The 8173-nt window shown below is 42.2% G+C and overlaps 1 protein-coding gene across 3 annotated transcripts in view; it reads right to left on the bottom strand.

The window, feature by feature from the left end:
• Dus2 (dihydrouridine synthase 2) overlaps positions 1 to 8173 on the bottom strand; it is an 80022-nt gene that overhangs the window by 51726 nt on the left and 20123 nt on the right. The window lies entirely within an intron of this gene.

Genomic DNA, 8173 nt, shown 5'->3' with positions numbered 1-8173 from the left:
GTGGGATTAAGGGGGTGCTGCCACCACACCTGGCCTTCACAGCATGTTCTTGCAATATACTGGAAATCAGCAGGGGTGGTTAGCTCTGAATGAATTTGAAGAGGAAAACTGTTTCTACCACTGTCTTGTCCGCAGCATAGGGGACCAACTAGAGGTAGAACTTGCATATTTATCACTTCCTAGTGACAAAATTTCCTATCCTGGGCCTGCCTCAATAGCCCCAGCAGTTGGCAACAGGCTGACAGTATGGCACGTGTCAAGGCCCTGTGGTGGGAAGCTGTATGACTGACACAGCCACAGTTTAAAAGCAAAGGGTTGCTGACTTTGGAAGGGTTGGTGGCAGCTAACTCCCCAGAACTTGAAAGCAAAACAAAAAATTTGGGATATTCTAAGAGCAATAGGAACTGCAAAAGAATTTTAGGCAGGAGGATGACCCTTTTTTGTCTGATTGCTTGTTTGTTGGTTATTGAGGCTGGGGATGAAAACCAGGGCTAAGTAGATGCCCTACTACTGAGCTATACTCCCATGGCTTAAATTAGATTTTAAAAAACAGGGATAGGTAGTGAATAAAGTAGCCCATTACTGTAATACAGCAGCTTGGGAGGTTGAAGCAGGAGGATCACAAGTTCAAGGCCAGCCTCACCTACTTACCCAGCCCCTGAGAAACTTCATGAGACAGTGTCTCAAAATAAAAAATAAAATAAAAAGGATGTTGTTTGATGTTTAAGCACCCCTCAGTTCAATCCTTGGTACCAAAAAAAAAAAAAATCTTTTTCAGACCTTCCCACTCCCTACTCAGGTCTCAGTGTCATAAGAAACTAAACACCACTATCTTCCACCCCTTTAAAAACAATGGATCCTCCCTAAATGATGAGATTAAATACTCCCATCAGCAAAGACACTCAGGGACACAAACCTTGTCCAGGAGATTCTCCTCTGCCACCAGCAATGTCCCAGTCTTGAGGATCCAGATACATGCCAAGATTGAACGAAACACCAGCAAACAGAAACCACCAACTCAGAGCCACTCAGAACTCAATGCTAACAATACTGGTTGTCTCATGACAATGAGATTATTACCAACAATTCCCCTGCCCTTTTCTTTTTTCCCTCTGCAGTACTGAGAATTGAATCCAGGGTTGCCCTACCATTGAGCTCAGCCTCCTGAGGAGCTGTGATTATGGGCCCATGCCATCATACTTAGCTTTTTACAGTTTCCATATATCTCATGTACTAGACAATACAATGAATTACTTTAATAATCAGTGTCTCAGGGAGAGTAGTAGAGAAGGGAATCTTCAAAAATCTGAATGAAGTGGAGAAAAACAAATCCAATAAATACAGTATACACACTGCATACTAATGAATGCTCACAGGATGTGCTCAGAAGGTTCAAGTTCAGTTGTTAGTTTATTTTCATGTTTAAGGATGACAGATTCAATCAGAACATTAAATCACCACAGACTGCCAGGTGCATGCCTATACTACCATTAGGTCAGGACAGTGAGCCAGTTCAAAGCCAGCCTCAGCAACTTGGTGAGACTCTGTCTCAAAACAAAAAATAAAAAGGACTGGGATTGTGGCTCAGTGGTTAAATGACCCTGAACTAAATCCCTGTTACCAAGCAAACAAACAAACAAACACCAGAGACTTGGCCAGGCTTGCATTTTGAGAATTGGTAGGGTGAAGGAGCTACCAGCTCTGCATTTGTGATACAAACTTTAGAGAACTCAGCTTACAAACCTTAGAGGCCTCAAGGAAGCCTGGGTATTTACCCAGCTCCATCCGTCCTTACACACACAATCCAGCCCTTCCTTATGGAATCGCAGATCTAAAATTCAAGCTCACTGCCCCTTCCACAGCAATTTAACACAATAGAATTTCCTTCCTTCCTTTCTTTCTAACTTTTTCTGTTTTGGACTAGATAATACATTCAAAATGTAAGAGGTTCAAAACATAAAAGAGTAAAGATTGGGGCTGGGGATATGCCTCAGTGGTAGAGCACTAGTCTAGCATGTGTGAGGCACTGATCAATTCTCAACACCACATTAAAAATAAATAAATAAAATAAAGATATTGTGTCCATCTACAACTAAAAACTTAAAGAAAAAGTCACAAATAACACTATTTAAAAAAAAAAAAAAGAATAGGGGCTGGAATTGTGGCTCAGCAGTAGAGCGCTTGCCTAGCACATGGGAGGCCCTGGGTTTGATCTTCATAACACATAAAAATAAATAAACAAAATAAAGATATTGTGTCCAACTACAACTAGAAAATAAATATATTTTAAAAATAAATAAATAAAGGTATTGTGCTCAACTACAACTAAAAAATAAATAATAAAAAAAAGTAGGGCTGGGATTGTGGCTCAGTGGTAGATTGCTTGCCTAGCATGGGCGGGACCCGTGTTCGATTCTCAGCACCACATAAAAATAAAGGCATTGTGTTGTGTTCATCTACACCTAAAAAATAAATAAAGAATCTCTCCTTAAAAAAAAAAAGTAGGGCTGGGGATGTGGCTCAAGCGGTAGCGCGCTCGCCTGGCATGCGTGCGGCCCGGGTTCGATCCTCAGCACCACATACCAACAAAGATGTTGTGTCCGCCGAGAACTAAAAAATAAATATTTAAAAAAAAAAAAAAAGTAAAGATTGCCTCTGCTTAAAAGTTGGGAGACTTTTAATTAAATATATACTTTCTTTTTTGTATTGGGGGATCCTTTACCAAATCTCCCACCTTTTTTAATATAATTGTTTTAGTTGTAGAATTTATTTTTATCTGGTACTGAGGATCAAATCCAATAACACACATATACTAGGCACTTGCTGTACCACTGAGCAATAACCCCAGACCTCCCCCATCCTTTTTGAGACAGGGTCTCCCTAAGCTGCTAAGGTTGGACCCAAATTTAAGATCTTGAAGGTGTGGGCCAGTCACTAAGTTAAGGTGGGATGCCAGACTCTCTCACCACCATCACCAGTTCTAAGCTCCACTGCATCATTGCCTCATGGCAGTTAAACAGTTATGAGGCTGAAGAGAACAGACAAGGTGACAGAGTTGGTACAGATCCTCAAGCAGCATGACAAAGCAGATAAGACTGGATCCTCAGGAACTGCCCTGGTTTTCTGTAACAGTTCCAGCACTCTGAACTAGCTGGGATAATATTTTGATATAAGGAGGCTGATTCATAGTGGGATAGGGAGAGGGAACATGGGAGGAATAGACGAATTCTAGATAGGGCAGAGGGGTGGGAGGGGAAGGGAGGGGGCATGGGGTAATTAATGATGGTTGAATATAATGATCATTATTATCCAAAGTATATGTATGAAGACACTAGTTGATGTTAATATACTATGTATACAACCAGAGATATGAAAAGTAGTGCTTTATTTATGTAATAAGAATTGTAATGTATTCCGCTATTATATATAAATAAAAAAAATATTCTGCATGACCACAAGATCAAACACCTAAAGCTTCAGGGGCAAATGCCAGCCTCAACGAGGGCAGGTATCTTCCAGTGCTTCCAAGACATACTACTCTGTACAGACATAGCTTCTTGCGGCCTAGACAGCACACATGTGAACCTGGTTGTCAATTATGATTTCCCCCTCACCCTGCAAGATTACATCCACAGAGCAGGGAGAGTGGGCCATGTTGGGAGTGAGATGCCAGGCTCAGTCATCAGCTTTGTGACCCATCTGTGGGATGTGAGCCTGGTTCAGAAAACTGAACTAGCAGCTGGACAAAGAGGCATCCTCAGTGAGAGAGCACTGGCCTCTGCAAGACTGATTTTGGCTAACTAACGGGATTCTGGATTAGGGATCTTTCCTGGTGTCCTGGATAGATAAAAACACTTGTCAGCCAGGCTGCCCTTAATGACTCTCAGGGCCTCGGGGCTGCTTATTGCTTTGCAAAATGAGCTACTGGCCAGCATCGGAGAAATGGAGCATTGGACCATAGTAGCATAGTCTTTCACATAAAATGTGAATAATAAAATGCATTTTGATTTTCTGTCATGATTTCTAGCAATAAATGATATTTTATGGGCTGGTTTAACTATAACTATCATTGGGACAAATTTCATTGTATTTGATGATTCACAGTCCAAAGTGCCACATGTAGGACAAAAAATCAGTTGAGTTTCTTTCTTTGCAGTGCTATGGATGGCAAGCTCTCTACCCCTAAGCTACATCTTCACAGCCCTATTGTTTGCTTTTTTCTTTTTTTTTGCAGTACCAAGGTGTGAACTCAGGGGAACTCTACCTCTGAGCTACATCCCAGCCTTCTTCCCTTTTTTCTTACTTATTTGTGGTAATAGAGATTGAACCCAGGGGTGCTATACCACAGGGCTACCCAGGAAACAAGTCTCACTGAATTGCTGAGATTGGCCTCAAACTTCTATTCCTCTTGCCTAAGCCTCCAGAGTTGCTGGGATTATAGGCTTGCATGACCACACATGGTTTGTTGGCCTTTCTTGAAGGGGACTAAAATGATAATGTGGTAATTTTGTAATGTCATTTTGTCATGAACATGTTTCAAATTTGATGTTAAAATGGGCCTGTCATCCCTACTTTATAAAGTTATTAGAGATGCTCATTTTGCCTTGGAGCACATTTAACAGCCTTTCCATTGTCCACCACCTTGAAATGTGCCACGATCGGCCTCTCAGCTATAATTCTGGAGTGGCAACATAAATAACCTGAAACCCTCTAATTGAGAACAACACCTCTACACTACCTATGGGGCCTTTGGTAGGCTCCTTCACATCTGTTTGAGACCTCCCTTATAAAACGTAAAGGTGCAAAGAATTTTATTTTTCATTTTGTTTCTGGTGCCCATATCAAACCCAAGGCCTCAAACATGCTAGGCAAACACTCTACCAAGAAAGACTCTACCATTGAGTACACACCCCCAACCTCTTAAAACATTAATCTTTGGAGCATAATGAGGTGAAATGGAACCTGCCTTTGCTTTTTTCCCAATTGAAATGTTTTTCCACATGTGCCTATTTTTTTTTGGGGGGGGGCGGGTACTGGACTTTGAACTCAGGGGCAATCCACTACTTATCAACATCCAAAGTTCTTTTTTTCTTTTTATTTAGTGGCAGGGTCTCATTGAGTTCTTCGGGCCTCACTAAGTTACTGAAGATGGCTTTGACCTCGAAAATGTACTTAGACTCACGAGCCACTGGAATTACAGACATGGAACACCACACACACAGCCCAAATTTTAAATTTACCTTCAGGCCCACTTCCAAGAATCACTCCTTAACCTCCTAATACACTCAAATCTCTGCCTCTCCAATAGATAAATGCATTAGGGCCATGAAACCTAGCTGTCATTATGTTTAACAGTGACTGTCAGGCCAGTTTCAGAATTTGGTTTTCTCTTGCCCTGCTGTGGTCATAGGCTATACCTAACCCCCAGCTGTGCTACACAGAAGAGTGGCTATTCCACTAGGATATGGGTAGACAGGCAAAAGGGAGGTTAGAGTTCTCTCCTTTTACCATGCTTTCCATAAAATACCAAGGATCTGAAGGCTACCCCTCAGGTTAAACATGACTTCACTGAGTAATGATGACATCACAAGCCTCAGTTTCCATGGCAGGTTAACGCTAGGAATCTTCTCTACCAGTTCCCTAAAGACACCAGAGTGTCCGGTTGCTTCAGAGAATATGTCTGACCGGATATTCTATATTCAGTCTAACTTTTCCTCCTGGGAGAGCAGTGCAGCAGGTAGGCCTAGGCCAGGTATCTGTAATGGAGCCCTTAGTAAACACACAATCTCACTGGACTGCCACACATTACTTTTGGGTTTCCCCATCACACCTCAGAACTTCCCTAGCTACGAGTAAGACCAAAGGTCTGGTTCTCCTACAAGGACCCACAGTGTTTCTGTTCAATGCTGAGGGCAAGTGTTCAGAAAGGTGCTAATCTTTTTCAATCTAGCCTTCCCCTTTAGCTTCCCCCAATGCTTCCTTCAGAGCACAGCACACTGGTACACACCTATAGTCCCAGCTGCTTAGGTGGCTGAGTGGAAAGATCACCTGAGCCCAGGAATTGGGCTCAAGCATCTGGGCGGGAAACAATGAAACCTGGGCAACAGAGTGAGAGCACTTATCACCAAAACAGAAAGGAGATTTCATTCTCAGATCCTTAATAAGAGTCTTACAGAAGCCCAGTGTGCTTTTGTTATCCAGGGAAAATTGGAGCACAGACCCGGCACCTTTACCATACTGTCATGGATACACTCACATGGATCCCCTCACACACATCCCAGTCTGAAATGCTGAGAAAAAGGGTGTTCTCACGCAGTTGGGAAGAACAGAGGGCCAGGGGGAGAGGTGAAGTGTTACAGAGACTGGAGTTCTGAGGAAATAATGTCTCAGGAAGTGGATGTGAGAAGGCTATTAAACCTAAGTTTGGTACCCAGAATTTGCATCTCAATCTCTTAATCCCTCTTCCCTAGTATATGGCCTTGAGAAAGTGGTGGAGTGGTGCCCAACTATTGTTTCAGCTACCCAGGAGGCTGAAGCAGGAGGATCACATTAGCTCAAGAGTTCAGGGCCAGTCTGGGGAAACACCATCTCAAAATACCATGTCAAAAAAAAAAGAAAAGAAAAAGAAAAAAAGGCATCATAAAAATCTATAAAAACTAGCCTAGAATTCAGTGTGTCGAAACAGACTGTAACAATGTGTCCAGGAGGAGCTGCCAAGTAGGAAGAGTTCTAAACAAATTTATATTATAATATTTTTTAAACCTTGAAAATTATTTCTATTAAAGCCTCAGAAAAGATAGATGTTAAGAAATTTCTCTCAGTTGTAGAAGGGAGAGACTGAGGGAGGGCTGTTTGAGATAATTTTGAGGTTTGACTGTTCTGTTGCTTCCACTGGCTCCACAGAACTCAAGTACTTTGACAGGCACAGCATCCATAGAGGTCACAGGCAAAGGCTGTGTTTGGGATGCCAAGCAGAGAAGAGGGCTTCAGTCAGAAACAGGAAGCAACAGGAGAGCGAGGTCCTGGGGGCAGAGTGTATAAAGCAGAAGCAATTAATCAGTTCTGGTTTTCTTTCCAGCAGCAGTGCCTCCCATGTCTCCTTCTATACCTGCATACTACCATGTCCTCTACCAAGGATGTGGAGAAAAGCAGGTGGGCTGGCATGAGTGGCTACCTGCCCTATGGAGATGCTGCCTTGGCTACTCCACCAAAGGCCAAAGAAGAGAAGCCATCAGAGAAGCCAGCCCAGAAACCAAACAAGAGAGGCAGAGGGGCTCCCAAGAAACGATGAGCTCCAGCAGAAGCAGAAAAGACCCTGGGTTGCCCTAGGCCCAAATTTCGTGCCAAGAAACCACTGTCACAGAAGCTGGCTGGCTGAGCTGCTCAGTAGAGAGGACATTTATTTACCTAGGACATCTAAGGAATCATCTTTGTTTTTAATTCTAATTCCTGTATTTTTTTAAAGAAATAAAAAATTTGGGACTGAAGTTGTGGCTCAGTAGTAGAGCACTCGCCTAGCATGCACAAGGCACTGGGTTCGATCCTCAGCACCATATAAATGTAAAATAAGATATTGTGTCTACCGAAAACTTAAGAATAAATATTTTTAAAAAATTTTACTGTTGCTGTTGTGTTAATCATAAAGTTATTCAAATACACAAAAATTTGAGAGAGAAGCTCTGCAGATGGTTGCAAATGATTTACAATGTTGTCACAGAGAGGGCCTCGGTCTAACTTGCCATGAGGAACTACTGCAGCTTATGCTGGTATCTTCAGAGTTTGGCAGAGATTGCAACTGTATTTAAAAGCCATCCTTGGGCTGGGGCTGTAGCTCAGTGGTAGAGCACTTGACTAGCAGGGATGAGGCATTGCGTTTGATCCTCAGCACCATATAAAAAAGAAAAGTTATAAAAAAAGTATATAAAAAAAGCCATCTTTATACTCCTTCTCACTGGCTACCACTCTTCTTTGTAAACATACTCTTCCCAAGACATTTCTAAGGACATTATCAAAACCATTTTCCTTCCCTTTTCTTTTGTCCACCTGCAGTATACTGGAAATTAATAACAGGTTGCTCTACCTTTGACCAAGATACCCAGTACTTTCTATTTTTTATTTGGAGACAGGGTCTCAGAAATTGCTCAGGCTGGCCTCAAACTTCCAAGTGGAAGGC

This window comes from Marmota monax, unplaced genomic scaffold (genome assembly GCF_021218885.2).
Source record: "Marmota monax isolate L192 unplaced genomic scaffold, Marmota_monax_Labrador192_F-V1.1 WCK01_AAM20220418_F8-fsc00024, whole genome shotgun sequence".
In the NCBI taxonomy this organism is placed as follows: domain Eukaryota; kingdom Metazoa; phylum Chordata; class Mammalia; order Rodentia; family Sciuridae; genus Marmota; species Marmota monax.
Note: the sequence above shows the minus strand (reverse complement) of the source record. Positions and strands in the feature narration are given on the sequence as shown.